Raw genomic sequence first — 23,533 nt, 5'->3', positions numbered from 1 at the left:
AGGAAGGAAGGAAGGAAGGAAGGAAGGAAGGAAGGGAGGAAGAGAAGGAAGAAGGAAGGAAGGAAGGAAGGAAGGAAGGAAGGAAGGAAGGAAGGAAGGGAGGGAGGGAGGGAGGGAGGGAGGGAAGGAAGGAAGGAAGGAAAAAGGAAGAAAGAATGATTGCAAGATGAAAGAAAGAAAGAAAGAGGAAAGAAAGACAGAGAGAAAGAAAGAAAAGTAAGAGAAAACTAAAGAAAGAAGGAAAGAAAGAACAAGAGATAGCGAGAAAAGAAGGAAAGAAAGAAAGAGAGAAAGAAAGAAAGAGTAAGAAATAAAGAAACAAAGAGAAAAAAGAAAGAAAAGAAAGTAGGAAAGAAAGAAGAAAGACATAAAGAAGGAAAGAAAGAAAGATAGAGAGAGAAAGAAAGAAAGAAAGAGAGAAAAAAGAAAGAAAAGAAAGTAGGAAAGAAAGAAGAAAGACATAAAGAAGGAAAGAAAGAAAGATAGAGAGAGAAAGAAAGAAAGAGAGAAAAAAGAAAGAAAAGAAAGTAGGAAAGAAAGAAGAAAGACATAAAGAAGGAAAGAAAGAAAGAAAGAGACAAAGAAAGAAAGAAAAGAAAGTAGGAAGAGAGACAGAAAGAAAGAAGGAAAGAATGAAGGAAAGAAAGAAAGAAATTAGGAAAGAATGAAAGAAAGAAAGAAGAAAGGAGAGACAGAAAGAAAAGAGAGAAAGAAAGAAGGAAAGAAGGAAATAAAGACAAAGAAGAAAAGAAAAAGAAGGAAAGAGAGGAAAGACCAAAAGAGAAAGAAAGAAAGGAAATAAAGAAAGCAAGAAGAGAAGAGAGAAAGAAGAAAGAAAGACTGAAAGATAGAAAAGAAAGAAAGAAGGAAAGAAAGAAAAAAGAGAGAGAGAGAAGGGAAGAAAGGAAGGTAGAAAAGAAAGACAAGAAAGAAAGCAAAAGCGCCTACAGCGCCCAGTATTCCCAGGTGGTCTCCCATCCAAATACTTACCAGACCCTACCCTGCTTAGCTTCCAAAATCAGACAAGATAGGGCGTGTTCAGTGTGGTATGGCTGTAGACACCTGCAGAGCCGCCTGGCTGCCCCAAGAGCTCGACCCATCCATGCCCACCAGCTTCCAGCTGGCACCACCAGTCCAGGGCCGCCGGGCTCAGATTGGGACCCCGGAGTCACTCACCCACAGCCTTCCCCCAGCTCCCGAGCTCCTGAGCTTCCACCACGTCAGGCCCGCTCGGAATAGGAAGTGCTCCGAGGCGTTAGGGCCCAGGGCCCAGGATCCTAGGACCCCATCCGGTCCTCCACCCTGTCACAGATGTATTCTTTTGGACCCTGGGCCGCTCAGGAGCTCCTTCGAGGCCCCCTCATGCCCCACCCACCCAGAGCCATCATGGCTGGTCAAGGACGAACAGCTGGAACAGCTGCACGTGACCTTTTTCTCACAGCACCCCCACAAAGGTCACTTGTCCAGACCAAGACCTGGCCGGTGGGCAAGAGGTCGTGGGGGGTTGGGGATTGGGGGATGGCCCTGCTTTGCCCCAGGCTGGCACTAGCAGCCTGATCGCCAGCGAGAGGGGCTGAGAGAAACCCAGACACACCCCACCACTACCAGGAGCAAATCCATAGCCCCACACACAGACACACCCGGGCGCTCACGCACAGAAACCCCCACACGTGCGTGTGCACAGACACAGACATACAGACACACACACTCAAACACATGCACGCACAAACAAACGGCTTGAAGGAGAGCAAGAAAGAGATGGATGGAGAGATTGAAACTGATGGTGAGAGAGACATCCATGGAGAGAGACAGGGGAAAGGCAGAGGGAAACAGACAGACTGAGATTCAGAGAAAGAGAGAGAGACAGAGAAAGAGAGAGAGACAGAGAGACAGAGGGAAGGTGACAGAAATAGCAGGAGGTGCAGGGGAAACCCAGAAGATAGAGGGGGAGGGAGATAGAGAGCTAGAGAGATAGAACCATGGAGAGGGACGCCCTTCTCCAGTAGGCAGGGCCCTTTTGAGCAGGCTGGTATAGGGTGGAGGGGGAATGGGCTGAGCCAGAACAGGGTGACCAGGTCGTCCATGCAAGAGGAGCAATGGAGTGCTGAGACTGGTTTTGTCTAGGGTTAATTGCTTGTTTAGAGGTGTTTTTATATGCTCTTTAATTCGTTGGCACCTCCCTGTGCTCCTGGTGCTGTGTATTGGCCCCTAGATTCGCAGAGTGCAACCGTCCATATGGTAGGAGCCATGGCACCGGGCGTACACACAGTGCCCGAGGCCTGGGTCTCTGGCATGTCCTCGGGACTGGAGTTTACACGAAGTTGGTGGCAATGGAATCCGGGTGCACATGGACTGTTTTCCTGATGGCTAGCAAAGCAATGTCTACCCCCGGATAAAGCGGCCCATGAGCTCTGGAGCGGAGGTCTTGGCTGGTGTGTGTGACACCCGCTGCCCCTGCCTGCCCCTTCCCCTGGTTTGGAAGGTTGCAGCGTCGTTCGATGTGTACATTGAATTGCCTGGGCATTCCGGGTGTGGGAAGGCAGCGTGAAGGGCAGGGAACCTGCACCTGCGCCTTTATGGTCCCACCCCCTGCCCTCCAGGGATGGACCCGGGCTCCTAGCTTGGCGGCAGCGAGGTGGAAGCATTGGGAGGCTGCTGCCCCATTGTGCTTTTGTGGCGGACCCCAAAGAGGACATCCCCAGCTGCAGCAAGGCTGTAGGCGGGCGATAAATTGGGAGCAGCGTCCGGGGAGGTTGGGAAACATGGCAACAGTAGGGGGAAGGGAGGGAGGGGGAAGCCACACAAGACTACTACAGGCTGTGCGCAGTGAATCACGCCTGTAACAACAGCACCTTGGGATTCCAAGGAGGGTAAATCACGAGGTCAGGATATCCAGACCAGCTTGACTAACACAGTGCCGTCTCTACTAAAACTTCAAAACATGAGCCCAGCATAGGGATGGGTGCCTGTAGTCCCCGCTGCTCAGGAGGCTGAGGCAGGAGAATGGTGTGAATGAGTGAGGTGGAGCTTGAAGTGAGCCGAGATCACGCCACTGCACTCCAGCCTAGGTGACAGAGCGAGACTCTGGAAGTAAAAGAGCATAAGAAAGAAAGAAAGAAAAGAAAGAAAGAAAGAAAGAAAGAAAGAAAGAAAGAAAGAAGAGATAGAGAAGGGAGGAAAGGAAGGTAGAAAAGAAACAAAGACAAGAAAGAAAGCAAAAAACCCTGTAGCACCCAGTATTCCCAGGGGGTCTCCCATCCAAGTGCTAACCAGACCCGGCACTGCTTAGCTTCTGAGAACAGATGTGGTGGGGTGGGCTCAGGGTAGTATGGCTGTAGACACCAGCAGAGGCCCTTAGCTGCCCCAAGAGCCCGGCCCAGCCATGTCTGCTGGCTTCCAGCTAACACCAACAGCCCAGGGACGCTGGGTTCAGATCGAGACCTCGCGAGAACCTGGCTCATGGCCTTCCGCCGGCTCCCGATCTCCCAAGCTTCCAACACGTCGGGACCGCTCGGAATAGGGAGTGCTCCAAGGCATCAGGGCCCAGGGCCCATGCTTCTGGAACACTGTTCAGTCCTCTGCCTTGTCGCAGAAGTATTCTTTTGGATCTCTGGCAACTCAGGAGCACCTCCGTGGCACCCTCTTGCCACAGCCACCCAGAGCCGTCAGGGTTGTCCAAGGGCGAACAGCACTCCCAGCCGCAGGTGGATTTTTGTCACAACGTGCCCACCACAGTCGCTTGTCCCGACAAAGACCCAGCCGGTGGTCAAGAGGGTGTGGGGGATTGGGGGTTGGGGGATGGCCCTGCTTTGCCCCAGGCTGGCACTAGAGCCCGCAGCCTGATCTCCAGCCAGAGGGGCTGAGAGAAACCCAGACACACGCCAACACCACCAGAAGCAAATCCACAGCCCCACACACACACAACAGGGCTCTTGCGTGTGGGAACCCACACACGCATGCACACACACAGACATACACACATACACACACTCACATGCACACACACACAGCCTGAAGAAGACAAAGGAAGAGATGGTTGGTGAGATTGAAACCAAAGAAGGGAGAGAGACATCCATCGAGAGAGACAGGCGAAGGGGAGAGGGAAAGAGAAGGACAGAGATTCAGAGAAAGAGAGTGGGACAGAGAAAGAGAGAGAGACAGAGAGACAGAGGGAAGGTGACAGAAGTAGTGGGAGGTGCAGGGGCAAACCCAAAAGAGAGAGGGGGAGGGAGCTAGAGAGCGAGAGAGATAGAGGTATGGAGAGGGAGCACCTTGCTCCGGTAGGCAGGGCCCTTTTGAGCAGGCTGGGAAAGGGTGGAGGGGGCTTGGACTGGGCTGGAACAGGGTGGCCAGGCCGTCCATGTGAGAGGAGCAATGCAGCACTGATATGGATGTTGTCTTGGATTAATGGCTTATTTTGGAGATGGGTATCTTAGGCTCCTTCCTTTGTTGGCAACTCCCTGGGCTCTTGGTGCAGTGTGGTGGGTTCCTTGATTTGCAGAGTATGCCCACCCATTTGTTGGGAGCCATGGCACCAGGCATGCCCACGAGGCCCGAGACCTGGGTCTCTGACGTGTCCTCCAGGCTGGAGTTTACACGAAGGTTGTGGCAATGGGAATCTTGCTGCACAGGGACAGTTTCCCTGGTGGCTGGTGAAGCAATGTCCCTCCACCAGATAAAGCAGCCCCTGCGTTCTGGAGCAGAGGTCGTGGCTCACCTGTGAGGCACCCACAGCCCCTGCCCACCCCTTCCTCCAGTTTGGAAGGTTGCAGTGGTACCCGATGAGTTGATTGAATCTCCTGGGCGTTCCAGGAGGGGGAAGGCACCGTGAACAGCAGGGAACCCGTGCCTACGCCTTTGGGGTCTGGCACCCTGTCCTCCCGGGCTGGAGTCGGGATCCTGGCGGGATGTCAGCGAGGGGAAAGCACTGGGATGCTGCTGCCTGATGGTGCTTTGGTGATGCTCCCCCAGGAAGGAGGTCCCGGCTGCAGCAGGAGTGTAGGGGTGCCATGAATGGGGAGCAGAATCAGGGGATGTTGGAAAGCATGGTGACAGTAGGGCAAAGGGAGGGAGGGGGGAAGTCAAAAAAGCCTACAGCAGGCTGGGTGCAGTGGATCACGCCTGTAATCAAAAGCACTGGGGAGGGAGGCGAGGTGGGTGGATCAGCGATCAGGTCAGGTCAGCCACAACACGGTGAAACCGCATCTCCACAAAAACAACAAAACATGAACTGGGCGTGGCAGCGGGCACATGTAGTCAGCTGCTCGGGAGGCTGAGGCAGGAGAATGGCGTGAACATGGGAGGCAGAGCTTGCAGTGTGAGCTGAGATCCCGGCGCCACAGCACTCAGCAGGTGACAGAGCAGGCTGCCCGTCTGGAAGGGGAAAAGGGAAGGGAAGGAAATTGAGCGGCAGGCAGGGAGCAGAACTGACGGCAAACCGGCATTGCGGCGACGGCCGTTGGTGACGTGCAGAACCATCCAGGCGAAACCCGCCGCCGCCCGCCGCTGCCGCTGCTGCCGCTGCCACGGAAATCAACGCTGCAGATCGGCGGATCATTGCGCCGATCCAGCGCAATCATCAAATCAGGTCAACAGGCCCGACCCTGCCCTGTCTTTACAGAGATCAGGCCCGAGATCCAGTAGCCAAGGGTGGTATCACCGTAGACACCAGTAGAGGCGCCTGGCTGCCCCAAGAGCCCAGCAAAGCCATGCCCGCCGGGTTCCAGCCCGCACTGCCAGCCCGGGGTTGCAAGGCTCGGATGGGGAACCCCGTGCCGCTAGCCCACGTCCTTCACCTGGCTCCCGACATCCTGAGGTTCCACCACGATGGGCCGGCTCAAAACAGGGAGTGCTCCGATGCATCAGGGCCCAGGGCCCATGATCCTAGGACCCCGTCGGGTCCTCCGCCCTGCCGTGGAGGTATTCTTTTGCATCCCTGGCCGCTGAGGAGCTCCTGCAAGGCCCCCTCTTGCCCCACCCACTCAGAGCCGACAGAGCTGGCCAAGGGCGAACAGTCGGATGAGCCACGCATGGTCTTTTTCTCACAACGCCCCCAACAAGGTGGGCAACAGGGAGTGGGGGTTGGGGGTTGGGAGATGGCCCTGCTTTGCCCGGAGCTGGCACTAGTGCCGGCTGCCTGATCACTGGAAAGAGGGGCTCAGAGAAACCCAGACACACCCCACCACCACCAGGAGCAAATCCACAGCCACACACAGAGACACACCCGGGCGCTCGTGCATGGGAACCCACACACAAGTGCATGCACAGACACAGAAACACACACACACACATGCACGCCCACACAAAGGGCTTGAAGGAGAGCAAGGAACAGATGAATGGAGAGATTGAAACCGAGGGAGCGAGAGAGACAGCAATCCTGGGACAGGGGAAGGGGAGAGGGAAAGAGACAGACAGAGAGGCAGAGAAAGAGAGAGAGACAGAGAGACAGAGGGAAGGTGACAGAAGTAGCATGAGGTGCAGAGGCAAACTCAGAAGAGAGAGGGGGAGGGTGCTGGCGAGCAAGAGTGATAGAACCTCGGAGAGGGAGCTCCCTGCTCTGGTAGGCAGGTCACTTTTGAGCAGGCTGGGATAGGGTGGAGGGGGCATGGGCTGAGCCAGAACAGGGTGGCCAGGCCGTCCATGCAAGAGGAGCAATGGAGCTCTGAGACAGGTTTTGTCTTGGGTTAATTGCTTGTTTGGAGATGGGTTTCGTAGTCTCCTTCCTTTGCTGGCACCTCCCTGTGCTCCTGGTGTGGTACATTGGGCCCCTAGATTTGCAGAGTGTGCCCATCCATTTGGCAGCAGCCATGCCACTGGGTGTGCCCACGGCGCCCGAGGACTGGGTCTCTGGCATGTCCTCGGGACTGGCGTTTACACGAAGTTGGTGGCAATGGAATCCGGATGCACTGGAACTCTTTTGCCGCTGGCTGGCAAAGCAATGTCCTTCCCCTGGATAAACCGGCCCCTGCGTTCTGGAGGGGAGGTCTAGGCTGGCGTGTGTGGCACCCGCTGCCCCTGCCCGCCCCTTCCCCCAGTCTGGAAGGTTGCGGTGGCGCCTGATGCGTGCATTGAATCGCCTGGGAGTTCGGAGATCGGGAAGGCAGCGTGAACGGCAGGGAAGCTGCGCCTGAGCCTTAATGTTCCCACCCCCTGCTCTCCCGATTTGGAACTGGGCTCCTGGCTTGGCGGCGGCGAGGCGGAAGTGGTGGGAGGCCGCTTCCTGGTCGTGCTGTCATGGCGGACCCCCAAAAGGACGTCCCTGGCTGGGCTGTGGCGGGGATGTAGGCGGGCGATAAAGTGGGAGCAGAGTCCGGGGAGGTTGGGAAGTCTGGCGACAGTAGGCGGAAGGGAGAGAGGGGTGAAGTCACAAAAGACTACAGCAGGCCGTGCACGGTGGATCGTGCCTGTAACCACAGCACGTTGGGATTCCGAGGAGGGTGGATCACGAGGTCACAAGATCCAGACCAGCCTGGCTAACATGGTGAAACCCCGTCTCTACTAAAACTACAAAACTTGAGCCCCACATGGGGGCGGGCTCCCCCCATGCACAGGAGGCTCCCCTCAGCTCAGGAGGCTGAGGCAGGAGAATGGCATGAACCTGGGAGGAGGAGCTTGCAGTGAGCCGAGATGGCGTCACTGAACTCCACCCTGGGTGATAGAGCAAGACTCCATCTGGAAGAAAAAGAAGGAAAGAAAGAAAGAGAGAAAGAAAAAAAGAAAGAAAGAAAGAGAGAGAGAGAGAGAGAAAGAAGAAAGAAAGAGAGAAAGGAAGAAAGAGAGAGAAAGACAGAAAGAAAAGAAAGAAGAAAGAGAGAAAGAAAAAGAAGGAAAGAAAGAAAAAGAGAAAGAAGAGAGAGAGAGGGAAGGAAAGAAAGGAAGGTGGAAAAGAAAGGCAAGAAAGAAAGCAAAACAGCCTACAGCACCCAGTATTCCCAAGTGGTCTCCCACTCAAGCACTAAGCAGGCCTGACCATGCTTAGCTTCCGAGATCAGACGAGATCGGTCACGTTCAGGGTGGTACGGCTGTAGACACCAGCAGAGTCGCCTGGCTTCCCCAAGAGCCCGGCCCAGCCATGCCCACCAGCTTCCAGCTGGCACCACCAGCCCTGGTCTGCCCAGCTCGAATCAGGACCCCTGAGCCGCTGGCCAGTGGCCTTCCCCCAGCTCCTGAGATTCCGAGGTTCCACTACGTCAGGCCCACTCAGAAGAGGGAGTGCTCCAAGGCGTCAGGGCCCAGGTCCCAGGATCCTGGGACCCCGTCCCATCCTCAGTCATCTCATGGAAATATTCTTTTGGATCCCAGGAGGCTCAGCAGCTCCTGGGTGGCCCCCTCTTGCTCCACCCACCCAGAGCCGTCAGGGATGGCCAAGGGTGAACAGCCGAACTGTTCACAATGTCCCCACCACAGTCGCTAATCCCGACCAAGACCCGGCCGGTGGGCAAGAGGGCGTGGGTGGTTGGGGGTTGGGGGATGGCCCTGCTTTTCCTCAGGCTGGCTCTAAAGCCGGCAGCTTGATCACTGGTGAGAGTTGCTGAGAGAAACCCAGTCACACCCCACCACCACCAGGAGAAAATCCACAGCCCCACACACAGACACACCTGGGTGCTCACGCTCAGGAACCCACACACGTGCACGCAAACACACACACACACACACACACACATATTCACACACATGCAAACGGCTTGAAGGAGAGCAAGGAAGAGAAGGATGGAGAGATTGAAACTGAGGGAGGGAGAGAGACAGTGGTCAAGAGAGACAGGGGAGGGGGAGAGGGAAAGAGACAGACAGAGAGGCAGAGAAAGAGAGAGGGACAGAGAAAGAGAGAGAGACAGAGAGACAGAGGGAAGGCAAGAGAAGGAGTGCGAGGTGCAGGGGCAAACCAAGAAGAGAGAGGGTGAGGGATCTACAGAGTGAGAGCGATAGAGCCTTGGAGAGGGAGCGCCCTGCTCCAGTAGGCAGGGCCCTCTTGAGCAGGCCAGGATAGGGTGGAGGGGACATGGGCTGGGCCAGAAGAGGGTGACCAGGACGTCCATGCAAGAGGAGCAATGGAACGCTGAGACGGGTTTTGTCTTGAGTTAATTGCTTGCTTTGGAGGTTTGTTTCATAGGCTCCTACCTCTGTTGGCACCTCCCTGTGCCCCTGTTGTGGTGCGTTGGGCCCCTAATTTTGCAGAGTTCGCCCATCCTTTTGGCAGGAGCCGTAGCACCAGACATGCCCACAGAGCCCGAGGCCTGGTTCTCTGGCATGTCCTCGGGACTGGAGTTTACACGAAGTTGGTGTCAATGGAATCCAGGTGAACAGGGACTGTTTTCCTGGTGGCTGGCAAAGCAATGTCCTTCTCCCGGATAAAGCGGCCCCTGCGTTCTGGAGCAGAGGCCTTGATTGGCGTGTGTGGCACCTGCTGCCCCTGCCCACCCCTTCCCCCGGTTTGGAAGGTTATGGCAGCACCCCATGAGTGCATTGAATCGCCTGGGCGTTCTGGGAGTGGAAAGGTAGCGCGAACGGCAGGAACCTGCGCGTACATATTTATGGTCTGGCCCCCTGCCCTCCCGGGATGGACCTGGGCTCCTGGCATGGTGGCGGCGAGGCGGAAGCAGTGAGAGGTTGCTTCCCAGTTGTGCTTTCATGGTGGATACCCAAGTGGATGTTCCTGGCTGCGGCAGGGCAGTAGGCAGGCAATGAAGTGAGAGCAGAGTAAGGGGAGGTTGGAAAGCATGGCGACAGTAGGGTCAAGGAAGGGAGGGGTGAAGTCACAGAAGACTATAGCAGGCCATGCACGGTGGATCACACCTGTAACCACAGTACATTGGGATTTGGAGGAGGGTGGATTATGAGGTCAGGAGATCTAGACCAGCCTGGTTAACATGGTGAAACCCCGTCTCTACTAAAACAGCAAAACATGAGCCTGACCCAGGGGTGGGTGCCTGTAGTTCCTGCTGCTTGGGAGGCTGAGGCAGGAGAATGACATGAATGCATCAGGTAAAGCTTGCAGTGAGCCAAGATCACGGCACTGCACGCCACACCGGGTGACAGAGTGACACTCTGTCTGGAAGAAAAAGAAAGAAAGAGGAGAAAAGAAAGAAAAGAAAGAAAGAAAGAAAGAAAGAAAGAAAGAAAGAAAGAAAGAAAGAAAGAAAGAAAGAAAGAAAGAAAGAAAGAAAGAAAGAAAGGAAGGAAGGAAGGAAGGAAGGAAGGAAGGAAGGAAGGAAGGAAGGAAGGAAGGAAGGAGAGAAAGAAAGAAAAAGAAAGAGAGAAAGAGAGAGAGAAAGAAAGAGAGAGAGAAAGAAAGGAAGGAAGGAAAGAGAGAGAAAGAAAGAAAATAAAGAATGAAGGAAAGAAAAGAAGGAAAGAAAGAGAAAGAAAGAAAGAAAGAAAAGAAAAGAAAGAAAGAAAGAAGGGAGACAGAGAGAAGGAAACAAAAGAAGGTAGAAAAAAAAGAATGAGAAGCAAAGCAAAAAGCCTACAGCACCCGGTATTCCCAGGCGGTCTCCCATCCAAGTACTAAACAGGCCCGACCCTGCTTGGCTTCCGAGATCAGATGAGATCTCCTGTGTTCAGGTTGGTATGGTCGTAGACGCTGGTAGAGGAGCCTGGCTGCCACAAGAGACCAGCCCAGCCATGTCTGCCAGCTTCCAGCTGACACCGCCAGCCTGGAGCCGCCGGGCTCGGATCAGGACCCCCGAGCCTCCAGCCTGCGCCCTTCTCCTGGCTCCTGAGTTCCTGACTTTCCACCACGTCGGGCCTGCTAGGAACAGGGAGTGCTCCGAGGCATCAGGGCCCAGCGTCCACGACCCTGGGAACCCGTACCGTCCTCCACCCTGTCGCAGAGGTATTCTTTGGATCCCTAGCTGCTCAGGAACTCCTGTGAGGCCCCTTCTTGCCGCACCCACCCAGAGCCATCAGGACTGGCCAAGTTTGAACAGCCGACCCAGCTGCGCGAGGCCTTGTTCTCGTAACGCCCAAACTACGGTCGTTTGTTCCGACCAAGACCTGGCTGGTGGGCAAGAGGGCATGGGGCATTGGGGGTTGGGGGATGCTCTGTTTGCCCTGGGCTGGCACTAGAACTGGAAGCCTGATCCCTGGGGAGAGGGGCTGAGAGAAACCCAGACACACCCCACCAACACCAGGAGCAAATTCACAGCCCCACACACAGACACTCGCATGCAGTAACCCACACACTTGCGAGCACAGGCACACAGACACACACACACACACACACACATGCATGCATGCACAAATGGCTTGAAGGAGATCAAAAAGAGATGGATGGAGAGACTGACACCGTGGGAGGGAGAGAGACAGTGATCGAGAGAGACAGGGGACAGGGAGAGGGAAAGATACATACAGAGAGGCAGAGAGAGAGGAACAGAGAAAAAGAGAGACAGAGGGAAGGTGACAGAAATATCACGAGGTGCAGGGGCAAACCCAGAAGAGAGACGGGGTGGGAGCTAGAGAGTGAGAGCAATAGAGGCTTGGAGAAGGAGCACCCTGCTCCTTTAGGCAGGGCACTTTTGATCAGGCCGGGATAGGGTGGATGGGGCTTAGGCTGGGTCAGAAAAGGGTGATTAGGCAGTCCACGCAAGAGGAGCAACGGAGCGCTGTGATGGGTTTTCTCTTGGATTAATTGCTTGCTTTGGAGGTGGGTTTCATAGGCTCCTTCCTTTGTTGGCACATCCATGTGCTCTTGATGTTGTTCGGTGGGCCCCTTGATTGGCAGAGTGTGCCCGTACATTTGGCAGGAGCTGTGGTAACAGGCGTGCCCACAGGGCCCGAGGTCTGGGTCTGTGGAGTGTCCTCAGGACTGGAGTTTACACGAAGATGGTGGCAATGGGAATCTGGGTGCAGAGGGACTGTTTTCCTGGTGGCTGGAGAAGCAATGTCCCTAACCCGGATAAAGCAGCCCCTGCGTTCTGGAGCGGAGGTCTTGGCTGGTGTGTGTGGCTCCAGCTGCCCCTACCTGCCCCTTTCCCCAGTTTGGAAGGTTGCAGTGGAGCCCGATGAGTGGATTGAATCGTCTGGTCATTCCCGGAGCAGGAAGGCACCACGAATGGCAGGGAACGCGTGCCTGGGCCTTTGGTGTCCGGCCACCTGCCCTCCCAGACTACAGCTGGGCTCCTGGTGGGGCAGCAGTGAAGCGGAAGCAGTGGAATTCTGCTGCCCGGTGATGCTTTGGTGGCAGACACCCAGGAGGAGGTCCCCGATTTTGGCAGAGGTGTAGTAAGGTGATAAAGGGGGAGTACAGTCAGGGGAGGTTGGGAAGAAAGAAAAAGAGAGAAGGAAAGAAAGGAATGCAGAAAAGAAACAAAGACAAGAAAGAAGGCAAAAACCCTACAGCACCTGGTATTCCCAGTCGGTCTCCCATCAAAGTACTATCCAGGCCCGACCCTGGTTAGCGTCTGAGATCAGATGAGATCTCGCGTGTTCAAGGTGGTATGGCCATAGATGCTGGCAGAGGTGCCTGGCTGCCACAAGAGGCCAGCCCAGCCATGCCTGCCAGCTTGCAGTAGGCACCGCCAGCCCAGGGCCTCCGGGCTTGTATTGGAACCCTGACCCACTCGCCCCTGGCCTTCTCCCAGCTCCCGAGCTCCCGAGCTTCCACCACGTACGGCCCACTCGGAACAGGGAGTACTTCGAGGCATCAGAGCCCAGGGCCCACGATCCTGGGACCCTGTCCAGTCCTCCACCCTGTCCCATGGTATTCTTTTGGATCCCTGGTAGCTCAGGAGGTCCTGCGAGGCCCCCTCTTGTCCCACTCAGCCAGAGCCATCAGGGCTGGCTAAGGGAAAACAGGCAGCCCAGCGGTGCATGGACTTTTTCTCACAATGCCAACACCTGGACCGGTGCTTTTGGGATCCGGCCCCCTACCTTCCCAGGCTGAAACCGGGCTCCTGGTGGGGCAGCAGCTAGGCAGATATTGTGGAATGCTTCTGCCGGGTGGTACATTGGTGGTGCACCCCCAGAGTGAGTTCCCCAGGTGTCTCGGGGGTGTAGTGGCGTGATAAAGGGGGAGAAGAGTCAGGGGAGGTTGTTAAGCATGGCGATAGTAGGGGAAAGGGAAGGAGGGAGGAAGCCACAAAAGCCTGCTGCAGGCTGAGCGGGGTGGATCACAAATGTAATCCCAGCACTTTGGGAGGTTGAGCCGTGTGGATCACGAGGTCAGGAGTTCCAGGCCAGCCTGGCTTACACGGTGAAACCCCGTCTCTACTAAAACTACAAAACATGAGCCGGGGGTGCTGGTGGTGGTGTGTAGTCCCAGCCGCTCGGTAGACTGAGGCAGGAGAATGGCGTGAACCAGGAGGCGGAGCTCGCAGTGAGATGAGATTGCGCCATTGCACTACAGCCTGGGTGACAGAGCGAGACTCCGTTTGGAAGAAAAAGAAAGAAAGAAAGAAGGAAAAAAAGGAAGGAAGGAAGGAAGGAAGGAAGGGAGGGAGCGAGGGAGGGAGGGAGAGAGAGAGAGAGAGAGAAAGAAAGAAAGAAAGAAAGAAAGAGAGAGAGAGAAAGAGAAAGAAAAGAAAGAAAGAAGGAAAGAAAGAGGAAAGAATGAAAGAAAGAAAGAGAAAGAAAGAAAGAAAGAAAGAAAGAAAGAAAGAAAAGAAAAGAAAGAAGAAAAGAAAGAAAGAAAGCAAAAAATAAGAGAGAGAGAGAGAGAGAAAAGGGAAGAAAGGAAGATAGAAAAGAAAGAAAGACAGTAAAAAAGCCTACAGCACCCGGTATTCCAATGCAGTCTCCCAACCAAGTACTAACCAGGCCCAACCCTGCTTAGCTTTGGAGATCAGACAAGATCAGGCACGTTCAGGGTGGTATGGCCGTAGACGTGGGCAGAGGCTCCTGGGTGCCCCAAGAGCCCGGCCTAGCCATGACCACCGGCTTCCAGCCAGCATCGCCAGCCCTGGGCCACCGGGCTCCTTTCGGGACCCCTGGGGCGCTGGCTCTCAGCCTTACCCGCTCCCGAGCTGCCGAGCATCCACCATGTCGGGCCCGCTCAGAACATTGAGTGCTCCGAGGTGTCAGGGCCCAGGGCCCACGAGCCCCTGGGACACCGTCCAGTCCTGCGCCCTGTCACGGAGGTATTCTTTTGGATCACTGGCTGCTCAGGTGTTCCTCCGAGGCCTCCCCTTGCCCCACCCACCCAGAGTAGCCTGAGCTGGCCAAGGGCGAACATCCAGACGAGCTGCTCATGGCCCTTTTGTCACAACGCCCCAACCACGGTGGCTTGTCTGGACTAAGTTCCTGCCGGCGGGCAAGAGGGTGTGCGGGATTGGAGGTTGGGAGATGGCCCTGCTTTGCCTAGAGCTGGCACTAGAGCCGGCAGCCTGATATCCAGTGAGAGGGACTCAGAGAAACCAAGACACACCCCACCACCACCAGGAACAAATCCACAGACCCACACACAGACACACCCGGGTGCTCCCGTGTGGGAACCCACACACACAAGTGCGCACACACACAGAAACACACACACAGACATACACACACACAGATGCACACACACACAAACAGTTTGAAGGAGAGCAAGGAACAGATGGATGGAGAGATTGAAATGGAGGGAGGGAGAGAGACAGCGATGGAGAGAGAGGAGGGTGGAGAGGGAGAGAGACAGACAGAGAGACAGAGAAAGAGAGAGAGGCAGAGAAACTGAGGGAAGGCGACAGAAGTAGCACGAGGTGCAGGGGCAAACCCAGAAGAGAGAGGGAGAGGGAGCTAGAGGGGGAGGGAGCTAGAGAGCGAGAGTGATAGAGTCTTGGAGAGACACCGCCCTGATCTGGTTGGCAAGGCCCTTTTGAGCAGACAGGGATAGGGTGGAGCAGGCTTGGGCTGGGCCAGAACAGGGTAGTCAGGCCCTCCATGTGAGAGGAGAACTGCCGAGCACTGAGACGGGTTTTGTCTTGGATTAATTGTTTGCCTTGGATGTGGGTTTCATAGGCTTGTTCCTTTGTTGGCACCTCCCTGTGCTCTTGGTGCGGTGCGGTGGGCCCCTTGATTTACAGAGTGTGCCAGCCCATTTGGTGGGAGATGTGACACCGGGGGTGCCCACGGGTCCCGAGGACTGGGTCTCTGGTGTGTCCTCAGGACTGGAGTTTGCAAAAAGTTGGTGGCAATGGGAATCCAGGTGCAAAGGCACTGTTTTCCTGGTGGCTGGCGATGCAATGTCTTTCCCCTGGATAAAGCAGCCCCTGCGTTCTGGAGCGGAGGTCTTGGCTGGCGTGTGTGGCACCCGCTGCCCCTGCCCGCCCTTTCCCCTGATTTGAAAGGTTGCCACAGCGCCCAATGTGTGGATGAAATCGCATGGGCATTCCGGGAGTGGGAAGACACCGGGAACGGCAGGGAACCCACGCCTGCATCTTTGGTGTCCGGCCCCCTGCCCTCCCAGGCTGGAGCCAGGCTCCTGGCAGGGCGTGGATGAGGCAGAAGCAGTAGGATGCTGCTGTCTGGTGGTGCTTTGGTGGCGGACTCCCAGGAGGAGGTCCCCGGTTGTTGCGGTGGTGTAGGCGGACAATAAAGGGATAGCAGAGTCAGGGGAGGTTGGGAAGCATGGCGACAGTAGGGGCAATTGAGGGAAGGGTCAAGCCACAAATGCCTACAGCAGGCTGGGCGCAGTGGATCATGCCTGTAAACCCAGCACTGTGGGGGCCTGAGGCGGGTGGATCAGGATGGCAGGAGATCCAGACCAGCCTGGCTAACATGGTGAAATCCCGTCTCTACTAAAACTACAAAACATGAGCCCGGTGTGGGGGCAGGCGCCTGTAGTCCCAGCTGCTCTGGAGGCTGAGGCAGGAGAATGGGGTGAACCAAGGAGGCAGAGCTTGCAGCGAACCGAGATCGCGCCACTGCCAGACAGCCTGGGTGACAGATTGAGACTGAATTTGGAAGAGACGGAAGGAAGGAAGGAAGGAAGGAAGGAAGGAAGGAAGGAAGGAAGGAAGGAAGGAAGGAAGGGAAGGAAGGAAGGAAGGAAGGAGGAAGGAAGGAAGGAAGGGAAGGAAGGAAGGAAGGAAGGGAAGGAAGGAAGGAAGGAAGGAAGGGAAGGAAGGAGGAAAGAAAGGAAGGAAGGAAGGAAGGAAGGAAAAGAAAGAAAGAAAAGAAGAAAGAAAAGAAAGAAAAGAGAGAGAATAAAGGCAGAAAAGAAAGAAGGAAAGAAGAAAGAAAGAAGGAAGGAAAGAAAGAAAAAAGAAAGAAGAGAGAGAAGGGAAGAAAGGAAGGTAGAAAAGAAAGAAAGCAAAAACACCTACAGCACCCGGTATTTCCATGCAGTCTCCCATTCAAGTACTAACCAGGCCCAACCCTGCTTAGCTTCCGAGATCAGGCAAGACCCAGCACGTTCAGAGTAGTATGGCTGTAGACACCTACAGAGGGGTCTGGCTTCCCCAAGAGCCAGGCGCAGCCATGCCCGCTGGCTTCCAGCCTTCCCCGCCAGTCCGGGGCAGCCGGGCGTGGATCAGGACCCACTAGCATCTCCCCCGCGGCCTTCCCCCAGCTCCCGAGCTGCCAGGCTTCCACCACGTCCGGCCCGATCGGAACAGGGAGTGTTCCGAGGTATCAGGGCCTGTCGCGGAGGTATTCCTTTGGATCCCTGGTAGCTCAGGAACTCCTTCGAGGCCCCCTCTTGCCGCAGACACCCAGAGCCGTCAGGACTGGCCAAGTTCGAACAGCCGGCCCAGCCGCGCGTGGCCTCTTTCTCACAACGCCCCAACCACGGTCGCTTGTTCCGACCAAGACCTGGCCGGTGGGCAAGAAGACGAGGGGTATTTGGGGTTGAGGGATGACCCTGTTTTGCCTGGAGCTGGCACTAGAGACGGCAGCCTGATCCCCTGTGAGAGGAGCTGAGAGAAACCCAGACACACCCCAACACCACCAGAAGCAAATCCACAGCCCCACACAGACATACCTGGGCTCTTGCGTGCGGGAACCCACATATGCATGCACGCATACGCGCGCGCGCACACACACACACACACACATACACGCCCACACAAACAGCTTGAAGGAGAGCAAGGAAGAGATGGATGGAGAGATTGAAACTGAGGGAGGAAGAGAGACAGCCATTGAGACAGACAGGGGATGGGGAGAGGGAAAGAGACAGACAGAGGCAGAGAACGAGGGAGGGACAGAGAAAGAGAGAGAGACAGAGAGACAGAGGGAAGGTGACAGAAGTAGTGCGAGGTGCGGGGGCAAACCCAGAAGAGAGATGGGGAGGGAGCTAGAGAGCAACAGTGATAGAGTCTTGGAGAGGGTGCGCCTTGCTCCAGTAGGCAGGGCCCTTTTGAGCAGGCCGGGATAGGGTGGGGGGGAATTGAGCTGGGCCAGAACAGGGTGGCCGGGCTGTCTATTGGAGAGGAGTAACGGAGCGCCGAGACCGATTTTGTCTTGGATTAATTACTTGCTTTGGAGGTGGGTTTCGTAGGCTCCTTCCTTTGTTGGCACCTCCCTGTGCTCTTGGCGTGGTGCGGTGGGCCCCTTGATTTCCAGAGTGCCCCCGCCCATTTGGCGGGAGCCGTGGCACCGGGCGTACCCACGGGACCAGAGACATGGGTCTCTGGCATGTCCTCAGGACTTTAGTTTACACGAGGTTGGTGGCAATGGCAATCTGGGTGCACAGGGACTGTTTTCCTGGTGGCTGGCATAGCTATGTCCTTCCCCCCGGATAAAGCAGGACCTGTGTTGTGGAGCGGAGGTCTTCACAGGCATGTGTGGCACCCGTTGACCCTGTCTGCCCCTTCCCCCGGTTTGGAAGATTGCGGTGGCGCCCGATAAGTGGATTGAATCGCCTGTGCATTCTGGAAGGGGATAGGCACCGCGAACGGCAGGAAACCGGCGCCTGAGCCATTGGGGTCCGGCCCCCTACCCTCCCGGACTGGAGATGGGCTCCTGGCTGGGCGGCGGCTAGGCGGAAGCGGTGGGATACTTCTGCCCGGTGGTGCTTTGGTGGCGGACCCCCAGGAGGAGGTCCCCGGCTGCGGCTGCGGTGTAGGTGGGCGATGACGTGGGAGAGCAGTCAGGGGAGGTTGGGAAGCATGGCGACAGTAGGGGGAAGGGAGGGAGGGGGGAAGAAACAAAAGCCTACAGCAGGTCCGGCGCAGTGGATCACGCCTGTAATCCCAGCACTTTGGGAGGCCGAGGTGTATGGATCAGGAGGTCAGGGGATCCAGACCAGCCTGGGTTACACAGTGGAAACCCCTTTCTGGGGCTGGAGAATGGCGTGAACCCGAGAGGCGGAGCTTGCAGTGAGCCGAGATCGCCAAGAACTGCCTCCAGCCCGGCAACAGACGCAGATCCGCCTGGGAAGAAAAAAAAAAAAAGAAGGAAAGAAAGAAAGAAGGAAGGAAGGAAGGAAGGAAGGAAGGAAGGAAGGAAGGAAGGAAGGAAGGAAGGAAGGAAGGAAGGAAGGAAGGAAGGAAAGGAAGGAAGGAAAGGAAGGAAGAAGGAAGGAAGGAAGGAAGGAAGGAAGGAAGGAAGGAAGGAAGGAAGGAAGGAAAGAAACGAAAGAGGGAAAGAAAGAAGAAAGAAAGAAAGATATAGAGGAAAAAAAAGAAAGATAGAAGGAAAGAAAGAAAGAAAGAAGAGAGAGAACAGAAGAAAGGAAGGTAGTATAAAAGAAAGACAAGAAAGAAAGCAAAAAAGCCTACAGCGCCCAGTATTCCCAGGCTGTCTCCCATCCAAGTAAGCAACCAGAACCGACCCTGCTTAGCTTCACGAGAACAGATAATATCGGGCCTGTACAGGATGGTATGTCCATAGTCACCAGCAGAGGCGCCTGGCTGCCCCAAGAGCCGGGCCCAGCCATGCCCCCGGCTTGCGGCCGACTCCGCCAGCCCGGGGACACTGGGCTCGGATCGGGACCTCTGAGGCGTCAGGGCCCAGGGTCCAAGATCCTAGGACCCCGTCCCCTCTTCCGCCCTGTAGCGGAGGTATTCTTTTGGATTTCTGGCCAATCACGAACTCCTACGAGGCCCGTTCTTGCGGCACCCACCCAGAGCTGTCAGGACTGCCCAAGTTCCAACAGCCGGCCCAGACGCTTGTGGCCTCTTTCTCACAACGCCCCCACCACGGTCGCTTGTTCCGACCAAGACCCGGCTGGTGGGCAAGAGGGCGAGTGGGGTTCGGGGTTGAGGGATGACCCTGCTTTGCCCCTGGCTGTCACTAGAGCCAGCAACCTGATCCCCAGCGGGACGGGCTGAGAGAAACCCAGACACACCCCACCACCACCAGGAGCAAATCCACAGCCCCACACACAGACACACCTGGGTAATCTCGCTCGGGATCCCACACGCGTGCACGCACACACACATAGACACACATAGACACACACATACACACACACATATGCACAAACACACAACCGGCTTGACAGAGAGCAAGGAAGAGATGGATGGAGAGATTGAAACCGAGGGAGGGAGAGAGACAGCGATTGAGAGAAACAGGGGAGGGGGAGGGAAAGAGACAGACAGAGAGGCAGAGAAAGAGAGAGGGACAGACAAAGAGAGAGAGACAGAGAAACAGAGGGAAGGCGACAGAAGCAGCACGAGGGGCAGGGGCAAACCCAGAAGAGAGAGTAGGAGGGAGCTGGAGAGAGAGAGCAATAGAGCCTTGGAGTGGGAGCGCCCTGCTCCGGTAAGCAGGGCCTTTTTGAGCAGGTCAGGATAGGGTGGAGGGGGCTTGGGCTGGGCCAGAACAGGGTAGCAAGCCCTTCCCTGCGAGAGGAGCAACGGTGTGCTCAGACGGGATTTGTCTTGGATTAATTGCTTGCTTTGGAGGTGGGTTTCCTAGGCATCCCCCTGTTCTCTTGGTGCGGTGTGGTGGTCCCCTTGATTTGTAGACTGCGCCTGCCGGTTTGGAGGGATTCATGGCAACGGGTGTGCCCATGGGGCCCGAGGCCTGGTTCTCTGGCGTGTCCTCAGGACTGGAGTTTACACGAAGTTGGTGGCAATGGGAATCCGGGTGCACAGGGACTGCTTTCCTGGTGGCTGGCGTAGCAATGCCCTTCCCCCGGATAAAACAGCACCTGCGTTATTGAGTGGAGGTCTTGGCTGGTGTGTGTGGCACCCGCTGCCCCTGCCCACCCCTTCCCCCGTATGGAAGGTTGTGGCGGCGCCCGATGAGTGGATTGAATCTCCTGAGCGTTCCTGGAGCGGGAAGGCACCGCGAATGGCAGGGAACCCATGCCTGGGCCTTTGGGGTCCGGCCCCCTGCCCTCCTGGACTGGAGCCGGGCTCTTGGTGGGGTGGCGGCGCGGAGGAAGCAGTGGGATTCTGCTGCCCGGTGGTGCATTGGTGGCAGACGCCAAGGAGGAGGTCCCCGGCTGCGGCGGGGATGTTGGGCGATAAAGGGGGAGCAGAGTCAGGGGAGGTTGGGAAGCATGGCGACAGTAGGGGGAAGGGATGGAGGGGGTAAGTCACAAAAGCCTACAGCAGGCCAGGCGGGCTGGATCACGCCTGTAATCCCAGCACTTTGGGAGACCGAGGCGTTTCGATCACGAAGTCAGGAGATCCAGACCAGCCTGGTTTACACAGTGAAACCTTGTCTCTTCTAATACTACAAAACATGAGCCTGGGGTCGTGATGGGTGCCTGGAGTCCCAGCTACTCAGGAGGCTGAGGAAGGGGAATGGCCTGAACCCGGGAGGCGGAGCTTGCAGTGTGCCGAGATGGCACCACTGCACTCCAGCCTGGGTGACAGAGCAAGACTCAGAAAGAAAAGAAAAGAAAAGAAAGAGAAAGAAAGAGAGAGAAAGAAAGAAAGAGAGAAAGAGAGAGAAAGAAAGAAACAAACAAACAAACAAACAAACAAAGAAACAAACAAACAAAGAAACAAAGAAAGAAAGAAAGAAAAGAAGGAAGAAAGGAAGAAAGAGAGAAAGAAAGAAATGAAAGAAAGAAGGAAAGAAAGAAGAAAGAAAGAATGCAAGAAAGAAAGAAAGGAAAGAAAGAAAGGAAGGAAGGAAGGAAGGAAGGAAGGAAGGAAGGAAGGAGACACAGAGAAAGGAAGAAAGGAAGGTAGAAAAGAAAGAAATCAGAAAAGCCTACAGCACCTGGTATTCCCAGAGGGTCTCCCATTCAAGTACTAACCAGGCCCCACCCTGCTTACCTTCCGAGATCAGGTGCGTTCAGGGTGGTATGGTGGTAGATGCCGGCAGAGGCACCTGTCTGCCCCAAGAGCTTGGCCCAGCCATGCCTGCTGGACTCCAGCCAGCACCATAGGCCCGGGGCCATCGGGCTGGGATCGGGACCCCCGAGCTCCTGGCCCGCAGCCTTCCCCCTGACTCCCAAGCCCCCAAGCTTCCACCATATCACACCCGCTCTGAACAGGGAGTGTTCCCAGGCGTCAAGACCCAGGCCCCACGATCCTGGGACCCCGTCTGGTGCTCCATCCTGTCGGGGAGGTATTCTTTTGGTACCTGGCCGCTCAGGAGCTTCTGTGAGGCCTCCTATTACCTCACGCACACAGAGCCGTCATGGCTGGCCAAGGGCAAACAGCCGGCCCAGCCGCACGTAGCCTTTTTGTCACAACGCCTCCACCGCGATCACTTGTCCCAACCAAGGACCGGCTGGTGGGCAAGAGGGGTGGGGAGTTGGGGATGGGGCTGGCCCTGTTTTGCCCTGAGCTGGCACTTGAGCTGGCAACCTGATCCCCCGCGAGAGTGAGAGAAATCCAGACACACCCTACCACCACCAGGAGCAAATCCACAGCCCCACACAGAGACACATCTGAGCGCTCGAGTGAGGGAACCCACACACGTGCGTGCGCGCACACACAGACACACACAGACACACACACAGAGATGCACACACACATAAACGGCTTAAAGGAGAGTAAGGAAGAGATGGATGGAGAGATTGAAACCAAGCGAGGGAGAGAGACAGCAATCAAGAGAGACGGGGGGGAGGCGGAGAGGGAAAGAGACAGACAGAGAGGCAGAGAAAGAGAGAGGGACAGAGAAAGAGAGAGACAGAGAGACCGAGGGAAGGCGACAGAAATATTGAGAGAAGCAGGAGCAAACCCAGAAGAGAGAGGGGGAGGGAGCTAGAGAGTGAGAGCTATAGAGCCTTGGAGAGACACCGCCCTGCTCCAGTAGGCAGGGCCCTTTTGATCAGGCCGGCATAGGGTGGAGGGGACTTGGGCTGTGCCAGAACAGGGTGGCCAGGCCGTCCATGCAAGAGGAGCAACGTGGAGCGCTGAGACCTGTTTTGTCTTGGATTAATTGCTTGCTTTGGATGTGGATTCCATAGGCTCGTTCCTTTCTTGGCGCCTCCCTGTGCTCTTGGTGCGGTGCGGTGGGCCCCTTGATTTGCAGTGTGCCAGCCCGTTTGGCGGGAGCCGAGTCATCAGGCGTGCCCACAGGGCCCGAGGCCTGGTTCTCTGGCGAGTCGTCTGGACTGGAGTTTACAAGAACTTGGTGGCAATGGGAATCCAGGTGCACAGGGACTGTTTTCCTGGTGGCTGGTGAAGCAATGTCCTTCCCCCGGATAAAGCAGGTCCTGTGTTCTGGTGTGGAGGTCTTGGCTGGCGTGTGTTGCACTTGCTGCCCCTGCCCGCCCCTTCACCCGGTTTGGAAGGTTGCGGCAGCGCCCAATGAGTGGATTGAATCGCCTGGGCGTTCCGGGAACGGGAAGGCACTGCAAACGGCAGGGAACCCGCGCCTGCGCCTTTGGGTTCCGGCCCCCTCCCCTCTCGGGCTGGAGGCGGGCTCCTGCCTGGGCGGCGGCTAGGCAGAAGAGGTGGGATGCTGTTGCCCCATGGTGCTTTGTTGGCGGACCCGCAGCAGGAGATCCCCAGGTGCGGCGGGGGTGTATGTGGGCGATAAAGGGGGAGCAGAGTCAGGGAAGGTTGGGAAGCATGACGAAAGTAGGGGGAAGGGAGGGATGGGGGAAGCCACAAAAGCCATCAGCAGGCCGGGCGCGGTGGATCACGCCTGTAATCCCAGGACTTTGGGATGCCGAGGTGGGTGGATCACCTGTTCAGGAGATCTAAACCAGCCTGGCTAATATGATGAAACCCCGTCTCTAGTAAAACTACAAAACATGAGCCGGGCGTGGTGGCAAGTGCCTGTAGTCCCAGCTGCTCAGGAGGCTGAGGCAGGAGAATGGCAAGAACCTGGGAGGCCCTGCTTTTAGTGAGCTGAGATCAGCCACTGCCCTCCAGCCTGGGTGACAAAGTGAGACTCCGTCTGGAAGAAAAAAGAGGGAAGGAAGGAAGGAAGGAAGGAAGGAAGGAAGGAAGGAAGGAAGGAAGGAAGGAAGGAAGGAGAAAGAAAGAAGGAAAGATAGAAGAAAGAAAGAACGAAAGGAAGATAGAAAAAAGAAAAGAAAGAAAGAAGGAAGGAAGGAAAGAAAGAAAGAAAGAAGGGAAGAAAGAAAGAAAGAAAGAAAGAAAGAAAAAGAAAAGAAAGAAGGAAGGAAAGAAAGAAAGAAGGAAGGAAGGAAGGAAAGAAAGAAAAAAAGAAAGAAAGAAAGAAGAAAGAAAGAAGAGTGAGAAAGAGATGGGAAAAAAGGAAGTTATATAAGAAGGAAAGACAAGAAAGAAAGCAAAAAAGT

General features: G+C 55.8%; 8 pseudogenes; all 8 read right to left on the bottom strand.

Annotated features, from left to right (window-relative positions):
• Positions 1 to 941: 941 nt before the first annotated feature.
• LOC116271886 lies at positions 942 to 1,060 on the bottom strand (annotated as a pseudogene).
• Positions 1,061 to 7,910: 6,850 nt separating this feature from the next.
• LOC116271853 lies at positions 7,911 to 8,029 on the bottom strand (annotated as a pseudogene).
• A 2,430-nt stretch (positions 8,030 to 10,459) lies between these two features.
• On the bottom strand, positions 10,460 to 10,578 carry LOC116272510 (annotated as a pseudogene).
• A 1,749-nt stretch (positions 10,579 to 12,327) lies between these two features.
• Positions 12,328 to 12,446, bottom strand: LOC116272594 (annotated as a pseudogene).
• A 1,254-nt stretch (positions 12,447 to 13,700) lies between these two features.
• On the bottom strand, positions 13,701 to 13,819 carry LOC116272131 (annotated as a pseudogene).
• Positions 13,820 to 16,228: 2,409 nt separating this feature from the next.
• On the bottom strand, positions 16,229 to 16,347 carry LOC116271946 (annotated as a pseudogene).
• A 4,671-nt stretch (positions 16,348 to 21,018) lies between these two features.
• On the bottom strand, positions 21,019 to 21,127 carry LOC116271904 (annotated as a pseudogene).
• A 2,403-nt stretch (positions 21,128 to 23,530) lies between these two features.
• LOC116271960 overlaps positions 23,531 to 23,533 on the bottom strand; it is a 110-nt pseudogene continuing 107 nt past the window's right edge.

This window comes from Papio anubis, chromosome 1, assembly GCF_008728515.1.
Source record: "Papio anubis isolate 15944 chromosome 1, Panubis1.0, whole genome shotgun sequence".
In the NCBI taxonomy this organism is placed as follows: domain Eukaryota; kingdom Metazoa; phylum Chordata; class Mammalia; order Primates; family Cercopithecidae; genus Papio; species Papio anubis.
Note: the sequence above shows the minus strand (reverse complement) of the source record. Positions and strands in the feature narration are given on the sequence as shown.